The sequence below is a fragment of the Molossus molossus genome, unplaced genomic scaffold, assembly GCF_014108415.1.
Source record: "Molossus molossus isolate mMolMol1 unplaced genomic scaffold, mMolMol1.p scaffold_m16_p_1, whole genome shotgun sequence".
Classification (NCBI taxonomy): Eukaryota; Metazoa; Chordata; class Mammalia; order Chiroptera; family Molossidae; genus Molossus; species Molossus molossus.
Window position 1 is genome coordinate 46,754,458 of NW_023425344.1, and position 12,328 is coordinate 46,766,785.

General features: G+C 36.4%; 1 pseudogene; it reads right to left on the reverse strand.

Moving 5' to 3' along the window:
* Positions 1-10,451: 10,451 nt before the first annotated feature.
* LOC118625125 lies at positions 10,452-11,789 on the reverse strand (annotated as a pseudogene).
* Between the last annotated feature and the right edge of the window lie 539 nt (positions 11,790-12,328).

Sequence of the window (12,328 nt, forward strand, 5' to 3'; positions counted from 1 at the left end):
ACATTGGGTACTTTACTCAAGGTGGATTTTAGACAACTAGAAGATTTTATTATTTTTTTAAAATTTATCTTTATTGTTGAAAGTATCACAGACTGGAAGACTTTTAACTTTCAAATATATATCAGTCACTAGGCTAAGTTCCATGTATGAACAAATTCATGTATCATCACAGCTGTTCTTTGGGGTAAAATGAAGAAACTGAAGAACAGAAATACTGAGTCACTAGTTTAAAGTCACAGAGCAAGTAATAGCCTCAGCCAGGATATGACTTTAGTCAGTGTGGTTATAGAATCTTTATTTTAAGCATATTATTTAATTATTTTAAAGGAATAGTTTTAAAATCGTCATGTTAAATTGTAAAGGATAAAACAGGTTAAGTAGATTCAGAAGATAATACTATTAATTATCTCTACAAATAATAAAGAAAAAAATTGAGACCAAAAATATAGTTCTGAAATATGTCATTTGTTTTTTTTAAAGATTTTAGTGATAAAGAGAATCTTGCCCTAAACACTTCTTAGAATTTCATTGAAATGATTTTAAAGGGAAGTTTGAAATAATTGCAAAATGTAGGTCTTTCCCTACCTTCTATAGCCAGATATTTAAAGAAACTTTATCTCATCTAAAGCTGGATGCATCTCACGTAATTTAGCTATTTGGTAACATTATGTCGTTGCCATTTTCCTTGACCTTCCACCAGATGGAAAGCATCAACTCTAGTAATTTTGCCTTGGAAATCCTAATGTTTGTTATTTTGATAGAGAGGAAATAGCATATTGTTACATCTTCTCCAACAGTGTCCTTATTATTAAATCAATGATGCCATTTTCCATAAAAAGGGTTCCATGAAAACATAACAATCTCATCAATAAAACAGGCCCAGCTCATCTGGTAAACTTTCTTACACATCAAATGGTGCCAGACGCTTTAATACTGGTACTGGGCACAATGTTATTTTGACCACATTATTTATATTGCATTCATTCATCCAGTTCTTTCCCTAAATAAGTATCATTATTTTGTTAGCCTTAGCACTATTAAAAAGAATTCTGGTAATTTAATAATGATTTTTTCCAAAAGGAAGTTAAATATTCAAATCAGATCCGAATCACGGAAACAGACCAGGGCTACCTAGGAGTAACAACATTCTCATCATCTTGTCAGACTTGACAGTATGATTTCTTATAGACCAAAATGTCGCTATTGGTGGCTTGAGAAAAATAAGGCACTTTTTCTTTAAAGAAGCATATATATTTTTTTTTATGAAATTCATAAGCTTGTAACTCTTTAGCCAAATATTGTCCCCCACAATATAGAGGTTGAACTAACAACAAACCAATGTGGGAATATCCCCATGAATATAAGATTGTTTGCTTTTATTCATGTCCTGTGACAAAGGAGAGTTTCATTGTATGCAGCACACAAAGATATGTACACACCACCACCACACCCATCACCACCACCATCACCATGACTTACAAGTCATATTGGACTCTTCAGAGTTAAAAACAGACTAACCACAGAATCATAAGGGAGACCATTTGGTTAGCATTTTTAAAGACAATATGTTTAGGATTTATAATGCTTTTCTATATTTGATCTTGAAACATTATATATATATAAATATTTGTAGTTAAAATGATATAATTGTAAATACTGAAGGAATGTGAGACCAAAGCACTATTATATAAATAAATGTACAGTCGTTAATTGTGTAACCTTAGTTACACATAGTCAAATGTCAAAATTATATTTTTCTGCATATTAGGAATATATTATATTCATCCTTATAAAAGCCTACTTTTGATTAGATATATATATGAAATTAAACCTTCAAAGTGATCAAATTATGAGCAATTTTCTGAGTAATTTCAGCAATAACAAGTCAAGAATATTAATTAATTAACTATTATTAGCTAATATTTAGTGAGCAGTTATGTTCTAGGAATTTTGCTTGATATTTTGTGTTAATATATCACATAGCCTTACCTTCAGAAAATTATTTTTCTCACTTTTCTGAGTTAAACACTACTAAGTTACTAAGAAATAAAAAAAGAGATATAAGTTATGTTTCTAGAACCTGGAAGGTCTATATTTTTTATTAAGAGATATAAAGCTAATGATGCTAAAAGGTTAGAGAATAGTTGATTTTTTAGTGGTAGATCAATAACTATAGCTCAAAATTTTTGAAGATTAGTGTGGACAGGAAAAATACATTTTTTAATTTTTAGGCAATATGAAAGCTGAAATAAATTTAGCATATTGGGTAGAATTTGTATAATTAAACAAAATTCTTTCCAAAGTGGGGATCATGTGTGACAAAGCACAAAGGCTACCACCTATGTTGAATGTATCAGAAGGAAGTCCCAAAAAAGACCAAAAGGATTACATTGAGTAATGTGGAGAAATAGGGTTAAATAGGTAAAAGAGCAAACTAATGCCATGCTCTAGAAAGCTGAGTGTTCGGAGTTTAGATTTGATATGAAAGACCATTGAGAACAGAGTTATATAACAAAAGTTTTACCTGTCTTGATCTATTCAAATAAAAATTCGAGTGACATTCAACTATTTAAAGTCCTCTTTATGATAAAACACAAATATTTTATTATAACTGATTACTGATTCTAATATATAACCACATGTCAGTTATTTGCTAGTAAATACTTTTGCTAGAGGTGCAAGGGGATTAGAATTGCAGTGGAATTGGGATTAGACAACACATACAGAGTGTCATTGTATGTAAAAACATATCAGTGATAGAAGATATGGTTGTGGATATAGCATGAACCTAAACAGGAAAGTATTGAAAGGAAAACAAGACTAAAGAAAATGTTTCTGAAGTTCCTGGATGATGCACAATGTTAATGCTCAAAGTTATGCTCATTGAGAAACTATGGTGATATGATCTACATTATTAAAGACCTCAGGAGGTGAAACACTGTAGAGAGACTGGAACTCACTGTTGGTAGTGGTGCTGAGGGACAGGGGAAGAAGATCTGTATTCAGGTAGCAGGTAAAATGTGTTTAAGGTATGTATCTTTAATAAACAGAAAAATCCAGGCTTCTCAACTGAATCTGAAGAATAACTAAATAGACAAATGTGTATAGATCAATTTAAGATCAGTAAATAGCCTGGCCGGTGTGGCTCAGTGGTTGAACATCAACCCATGTACCAAGAGATCGCCAGTTCATTTCCAGGTCAGGGCACATGCCCAGGTTGTGGGCCCGATCCCCAGTGGGGGGCATGCAGGAAGCAGCCAGTCGATGTTCTCTCTTATCGGTGTTTCTATCTCTCTTTCTTTCTCCCTTCCTCTCTCTCTAAAATCAATGAAGAAAAAAAAAATCAGTAAATACATTTTCAAACTTTGTTGATTTGATTTCTAAGGTATCATCCTTTAACATAGATGGTGAAGTAGCCTAAAATTAATGTTAGGATAAAACTCAAAATAAATAGAAACTTATTTGGAAGTACTTATATAACCCAAAAATCTTCCTTCAGTCTTTTTTTTATCCTCACCCAAAGATATTTTTTCCATTGATTTTTAGAGAGAATTGAGAGAGGAGAGAGGGTGAGAGAGAGAGAGAAAAATATCGATTGCCTGCCTCCCACATGTGCTCCAAGCAGGACTGGGGATCAAACCTCCAATCCAGGTATATGCCCTTGATCAGAAATCGAACCCGAGACCCTTTGGTCTGCTGACTGACGCTGTAACCACTTAGCAAAACAGGTCAAGGCTTCTTTCAGGGTTTTTTTGGTGGTTGTTGTTTTTTTAATTGAGTTCAATGTAAGATTTCAGGGGAACACCTAATAATATTCAATTGGTCTATTCTTTGAACATCATCCAACTTTCCTATAGATGTTGCTTATTAAAACTAAAACACCATTTTTTATTATCTATTTCTTAAAATATCTGTTTGATCCAGATATTTCTGCTAAAAGCAAAGTGAATGTTTCAAATTATAACTGTCAACTTCATGGCATTTTTCAAAGGCTTTTGCAGTTGGCAAACATCTTATTCTCATTTGTCTGCCCTGGAAGAATAATCGGGGTTACTTTGATCCACAATATGTGTGACCAAATTTAAAAGTATTGACTACCGTTAGCCTTGAGAATTTATCATATGATGAATTTTTTCTATGTAATTCTCTCAAGGTAGTCTCAACCCATAGAATTTTTCACATACAATTATCAGAAATTTTATAATTTGACATAACCTGGAAAGAAAGCTCTAGTAATACGTTTAATTTTAATTTTTTTTTAGAAAACCCTTAATTTAAGCCTTTTATATTCTCATTCTTGATTTTGTTCAATGAGCAAGGTATATCTATAATAAATTGTTTTCAAAATTGTTTATTTTCTTAGCTATGCATGTGGTGTGAGTGCATGTTTAACTCATTAAGTTGAATAATGTATACAAATTGATATTCTTCTGACCTCATTTTGTTTCAATGAAATAAATATAGTTTAATAAGGTCATTATCACTTGTCAATAAATGACATTGCATTTGACCATACATAGGTATATATGTTCATATTTTCACAGAGCACTACTTTTATAAAGATAATAAATGTTTTAGCTAATGAGTTGCTAGTTTTATCAAATAAATATGTTACAGAATTATTGATGAAAGTGATTATACTATTTATTGTTTATTGATATCTACTGAACTTTAGTCTTTAGATTGGTAAACTATTCTTTCAGGATCCCACTGTCACAAGTTTTCAATAATTTATATCGTAAGAAAAATTGCAAAGGTGTGGAAATACAGAGTCAGTATAATGTCAACAACACAAATGGATTTATTCAGTAGTTGTTAAAAGAGGAAGAAAAAGAGCAGGAATGTAAGAAGAAAATTGTCCTGTTTCACACTTGTGAATTTCTCTGTCCAAATGGTACTGCACATTATTGAACTTTAATTCTAGATATTCTGTTTCCCAGCATAAAAAAGAAAAGAATATCTATTTTCTTCCTTCCTGATGCCTACAAATAACAATTTTTTATTATCTAGAATGATTAAAGCAACCGTTGTTTAGAAGAGCTCCAATATAACAAATAATCTGAGCTCCGCTACATACTAGCGTAAAACCTGACTTCTCTAGGAGACAGTCTCTTTGCTTATAAAATGGAGATATTGCCTAAATTATAGAGTAATTGTGACATTGTTGTGAATACATTGACCTTTAGATATTGTATTATGTTTCTATGCAGTAAAATAAATAACAAGTTTAGCTTTTAAAACATTGTATTTTTATTATCTCACAGTTTTAATGGGCAAGAGTCAGGGAGTGATTCGTCTGGGTCCATTGCTCAGAGCCTCACAGTGCTGGCTGGAACTGGTTCTCATCTGAGGCTTGAGATTCTCTTCCAAGGTGATGTGATTTTAGGTAGAATTAATTTTCTTACAGCTGTATGACATATAGAATCTTATTTCTTCAAAGCCAAAATGAGACCGTTTCCCTTCAGAAATAGTATTTCTTTCATTAAGTCAGTCCCACCCAGGTAAATCTCCCTTTGACTACCTCAAACTTAACCAATGTGGCATCTTAATTACCTCTGCAAAGTCCCTTTACCTTATAACATAATTTACTCACAGTTGTGAGTCATATTCACAGGTCCTGCTCACATTCAAAGCAAGGGGACTGTGCAGGGTGTGCAAACCAGGGGATGGGAGTCATAGAGCTGTCGTAGTTCGACTACCACAGTTATAAGCTTACAGCCAGATATTTTGGTTCTTTCCTTTCTGGGTATGTTGTAAGATTTCACTTTTCTGCCTCTTTGCAGTTACCTGGTAACTATTTTATCTTCTTTGACCAATGAAATGGGAGAATGATGTGCATAATCAGCATAGAGAAGCTTTAATAGTAATGGGAGCATGGTTGTGATGAAGCACCTGCCAGCCTATGTCCCCAGGTGTATGTATGCAGATGCCTGGCTCACCCAAGAGTGACAGGTAATGTAACTAAGAAACAGTTATTGTATTAAGCCACTGAGATTGTGGGATTCTTTGTTATTGCAACATAACCATTCTATCAGACTATATAAACCCCCATTGATATCTGGCATATAATAAGCATTTAGTACATGAAAATTATATATTATATGTGCTTCAAATATAGGTACAGTCAACCCACATTCAGAGATGGGCATTACAATGGGTATCCACTCATTTCTTGAATTGACATAAAATAATACATTTATAATTAGAAACTTATTTATTCTAAGAAATACAGAGTAAATAATTATAGCAGAAATAAAAGGACAAAAATTAACCAATATTGGCAGGAAAATCATTAGCTTAAAGTCATTTTATAAAACACATACACACACACGCAAACACACTCCAACCCTGATCTATATCTATTCATCTATTAATATCTACAAATACCATTAGCAGCCCTTTGAATTGCTCCCTTAGTTGACTATGTATCCTCTCTACTCAGAAGGCCAAGACTGTTAGAACTGTAGAAAATCTCAGCCTTCAACCAACAAGCTGGGAATGGGGGGACTAAGTAGTAGCTGTATGAACCGAATAGAGAACACATAACCGATGTCACCAGTGGCTGTACTGTACGGCACAGCTGCTGTGGGCGTTCAGAGATGGCAATGGCAGTATGATCTGGTTCTGTAAAGGGAGGTTCCTTGAAGAAACTGGGACTTAGAGGAAGTAGAAATTTAGATTACTTGGAAGGAAAGGGGCTTTTCCTAGGGGTGCATTAGTAATGCAGTTTAATCCAGGACCCATCTTAATCAGAGTAAAAATTCTATTTCGCCATGTCTGTTCTCTCAATTATGCATATATATGTTCAGTTGCTAATCATCTGATGTTTCTATTTATTTTTGAAATTACAAACTTGCAATGTATGGAAAAGATGCAGCATGTGGAACTACTTTTTGAAGGATCACACAATGTCTGTTTAAATAATAATAATAATAACGTAAACAAGGAAAGGGATGTGCGTCATAGATGTACAGATCTACCCGTTTCACAGAAGGAGCTCACGTCATTCCCATCGTCCCTACTGGTCCTTGCTTCCTTCACCAGCATATCCTCACCTCCAAATTAAGATTAATTTTACTTGACTTTATTTTTTTAATTAATTTATTTTTGTTAGAGATGCCCCCAGCCCCGACTCCCTCCTCCCCCTCCTTCCCTTCCCTGTCCCAGTTTGGCTGTCCATGTCCATTGTTCATGCACACATGCATATAAGTTCTGTGGTTTATCTCTCCCCCACCACCCCCCTCTTCTGGGGATTGTCAGTCTGTATCCCACTTCCACATCTCTGGAACTACCCCATTCTTCAGACTGTTATGTTCATTATATTCCACAAATAAGTGAGATCATGTGATACTTGTCTTTCTCTGCTTTGCTTGTTTCACTTAAGATAATACTTTCGAGGTCCCTCCATGTCGTCTCAAAGGATAAGAGATCTTTCATTTTACAGCTGCATAGTACTCCATTGTGTATATGAACCACTGCTTTTTTTTATCCATTCGTCTACTGATGGGCATTTGGGCTTTTTCCAGATCTTAACTATTGTAAATAGTGCTGCTACAAACATGGGGGTACATATATTCTTTCTGATTGGTGTTTTAGGCTTCTTAGGGTATATTCCCAGAAGTGGGATCACTGGGTCAAATGGAAGTTCAATTTTTAATTTTTTGAGGTAATACCATATTGTTTTCCATAGTGGCTGCACCAGTCTGCATTCCCACCAGCAGTGTACTAGAGTCCCCTTTTCTTCACACCCTTGCCAACACTTGTTGTTTGATGATTTGTTGATGGCGGCCATTCTGACAGGTGTGAGGTGATACCTCATTGTTGTTTTAATTTGCATCTCTCTGATAATTAGTGATGTTGAGCATTTCTTCATAAGTCTCTTAGCCATTTGTATGTCCTGTTTGGAGAGGTGTCTATTTATTTCCTCTACCCATTTTTTAATTGGGTTCTTTGTCTTCCTTTTGTTGACTTTAAACTTTACATAAACTGAATCAGTATTTATTCTTAAGTCTTTTTTTTTCCCCTCAAATTTAAGTTTGTAAAATGAATGTGTGTTGTTGCATGTACCAGTAGTTCAGTCTTTTTACTGCCAAACTTTATTTATTTTATAAATATGCTAAATTTGGTTACAGTACCCTACTGATGAGTTTTGAGTTTCTTTCCAGGCTTTGGCTATTGAGAATATGAATCGTATTTTTCATTCTTTGATGTGCATTTGTACTCATTTCTGTTGGGGGTATGATTAGCAGTATAATTGCTAGACTAGGGTCCTCATATAGTCAGTCTTAGTCTATAGTGTTAGTTTTTCTGAGTGTTTGCACCCATTTTAACTGCCACCTGCTATAGTTCAGAATTCTAGTCATTTAATATTGTGGTCAATAACTGGTACAATCAGTCTTTTTGAATTTCATTTTTTAAAAGCATTGACTGTTACTCCATTGTTGTTAAAGATGCATTTCTCATCTGAAATGTTCTCAGTCTCAAATAAAGGAAAATGGATATTTTTTTTCTCTTCCTGGAGTGTCAGCTATATTTAAAAAAGCTTTATCCATGTCCAAGGTGGTATACACACCAATGATCAGCAGTAAAACAATCCTTTCAGTCACTTTTGTGATGTCAGGCTTTGTGGGAACAATTGTAGTCTTTTTTGCTTTAAACCTCAGAGCCCACAGTAAGGCTCCAGGCAGAGAAGTTCCGGAGTAGACTAGGTTTGGCCCAAGAGTCTGCACTGCAGATATTCACTACTTATTTGGGGTGACTATTCTCTGCTTTTCCATGTGCTCTACAATGTTTTCCACATAAAGACCTTTCCACTTTATCACCGCGTTCATGTATTTAGTTCTCTGAATCGGCCTGTCTCCCAAAGTGCAAGCACTTCTCAGTGGTTTGTACCCAGAATAAGTCACTGGAAATGTTCTCCCAATGGCTGAATACCAGCTGTGAGCTGACCTCTTTCTGATTTCACCAGTGAAGAACACCTTGGCAGTGTACAGCAGAGCCTTGATAGTAAACATATCAGTCCTTTTATTTTATGTTCTTGAAGCACTCAACCTTCTCTCTGACAAGACAGCATAACCCTACCCAAGAACGCGGCCCGCATGCGCACAGCTGCCATCAAGCCTGAGGTTGCCCTTGGAGCCCTGGGCAGCACACTGCTGTCATGGTGGCGATGACTCTCCTAGGAGAGTCCACAGCGACCCGGCAGCAGTGCGTTTCCTTTCTGGGCAGTCCTGTTCTGAACGGGCTCGAAGAGTTTCCATCTTCCCCCTGCTCTTCTTCAATAGGCCACTTTGTTCTTGACTCATTATCCCTTGCACCTTGTTACTCAGATCTATGTAGGTTCCATATTCAAGACAAAAAATCAGACACCCATGAGAGGCTCCTGCTGTATGGGCCCAGAGACACTCACAATGCCACTGCCCAAATCCTGGTATTTACAAGCTTCTGTAGAAACTTGGCCAGATGGGCCTGGCCATACTAAGTTTTGAAAAGCTTTACTATTATGGACTAGCATGTCAGGGCCAAATTTTCTGGGCCAAATGACCATACCTGGCCAGCAGTGTTCCTCCATTTGCTCCTTGTTAGATGTTGCTACAGTTTTACTTTTAATTCCCAATTTTCTCTTTGGTCTCATGTGTGTTTCTGTGGTGATTCAGAGAGGATGTCTGTTGCTCCACAGAACAAATGAAATGGCTGTTTTCTTTCAGGGTCTGAATGACTTCTTCACTGTGAGCGTGTCACGTCTATTAGGAGCTGTTTTGGTGATTAGCACTTAAGAGTCAACTTGGATTCCTTTTATTTTGCTTTCTTTAGTTTAGCATATGACTGCAAGTTTTTAATGTTTGACAATGTATTCATTCATCATATCAACTTTTGAGAGTTTTTTAATATGAATGGAATAATGGGTTCAGATACACTTATTTAAATCTTTTTAAACTTTTCTTTTAAGACAGCAGGCATTGTTGAAGGTGGATTTCCCCAGCTGTGACTAAAATGTGTCCTCCACCCTAATTTCCTGAATTAAATTTTAGTAGATCAGCTTGGTTAACAGCTTTAGTTCTTTGAAGACATAGCACATTTCACTTGGGTATTTTGATTCAACAGCAACCTTGAAGATAGAGTTTCAATAGGAGCAGTAGCAATTCTGGGCAGGATGGTAAGCTACACAGTATTGCTGACACCAGTGCAAATTCTTGCAAACTTCTTATTCAGAACGCATTTCCTGGACATATCTCTTCCAGATTTTCCAGTTCTCGGTTTTATTCTAATCAGAATATTTTTATTTTCCAGAGCACTGGATGGCATGTCATGACAGAAGAACATCTCTTGGAGACTGAAACCTAATGGTACCTAATTTAAACACTCAATAGGACTGAACTTGAGACAGCTTTCTTTTTTTCTATTCTTTCTTCTCCAAGTCATATGCAAGAAGACACTTGATTATTTTTTTCCTAAGACATGGGTTGAGGGGTCACAATCACCATCCGTTGCTCATTACTTCTTGACTCTTCTCTCTGGATTTGTTTCAAGGGCATTTCCATTTTGGGTGGGCTCCAGAGGTGCTTGCCCCTGCGCCGCTGTCAGCTTCTCCACTTACCTTTGTCCCACATCCTCACGTCTTTGATATTTTCTTCTTGAGTGAGAGATCATGACTTATGCTGAGGCAAAGCCTTAGCATCAACTGAAAATATTTCAGAAACAAATATTTTAAATGGAGGAGTGACTTTACTACTGCATATTTATAAAAGCTACATTCAGCGCCTAGGTTTCTTGTGGAAGAGAATCAATCAAACAGGTGTCCTCTTGTGCACATTAGTTTCTTCATCTCCCTCAGCTACAACAACAAAGAAGCTGTGAGGTTTCTGACATATTAGAGCAAGAACAGCTTGGGACATAGTGGCCACTGACAGCCAGTGATACTGACTGAACGATGTCTGAACGATGTGCCTCCTGGGCTCCAATATTGTATCCTAAAGAACTCATTATCTTAACTATTTTTTCTGCATTTTTTGTCCAGGCAGCATCATATAAAGACTATACATCTTCCAGGATCAACTTTACTAATTAAAGTTTCTTTCCTTTTGCCTGATCAGTCCTAATTTTCTCAGCCTTTATATTCATTTAATAATCTCCTCGCAAGTTCTCATAAGAACTTCCTTTTTGATGACAACCTTTTGATTAGATTTTGTCCAAGAGCTCAGTTCCAAAGCCCGACCCATCCACTGCACTGGGAAACACCACCTTTCTTTGCTCTGGAGAGAAGTTACTGAGAATCATCCATATCCGCCCAGCAGTGCTCCACTCAGATGCTCACCCTCCTGTTCAGAATTTGGATTGACTTGCAATTTAGTTTCTTTCTCTTCCCTTTCTTCTAAGACTATAGATGTAACAGAGTTCCTGCCAGTGCATTAATCTCTGCTAAAATATGCTTGAGGTGAGAACAGGCCTTTTGTGGAATAAATTTCACTTCCACTATCAAGCGATCTTTCTTACTAATTATTAAAACTAGACAGATATTTTTGATCCAGAATTGTCACAGAACTTCCCATATCAGCAGACAGACTCCTTCCACCTCATCCACCACAGTGATGAACCCATGACAAAGGCATCCAGCAGTTTATACTTCAAGAGGTAAAATCCACATGTCCTGAAGAGTCTATTAGATTAATCGGGTATTCCTCATTGCCTGGGTAGATGAAGGACAGGTGTGGACTGCCAGTCTTTCTGCCCCCGGGCCAGTTAGAGATCTCTACATACATCTCATCCCAGACAGCTCGACTCTTTTGCATAATGTAGTGAAATGACAGTGTATTTCATAGTTATCCTTGTTCATTTTCTCTGTAGTCTGTACCTTAACTGACTCTTCGTCAAACATGTCTTGGCTATTATTGGCCCTTTGTTCTTCTGTATGAATTGTAGAGTCAGCACATCAAGTTCCTGCCTGCTGGGCAAATGCCATTGCTTGACACAGATAGTCAGCCAGAGCTACTGGAGCCAAAACAGATTTTCCTGATGGCAGTGTTCCTCTGGAGTTGAAACGTTTTTATCTAAACTATTGAACCCCATGGCCACTTTATTTCTTGTGACAGCTTTGGCTGCCAGCTCAGCTCTCGCCCTTGGCACCCAGTATACCATGCTTAAGTGAGGCACAGGGATCTCCAGGGATTTCTGTTTTTCTTTCAATAAATGAAACTCTTTTAAATACACTTCTTTTTGGAGTACTTTGTGGTTGAGAAACACTTCTGCTGCCAACCTGCTCCTTTAAAGTCCTCAAGAAATAAATCAAACATCTCTGAGGCTTTGCTGGGTGTTGGGCATGCAGATGACT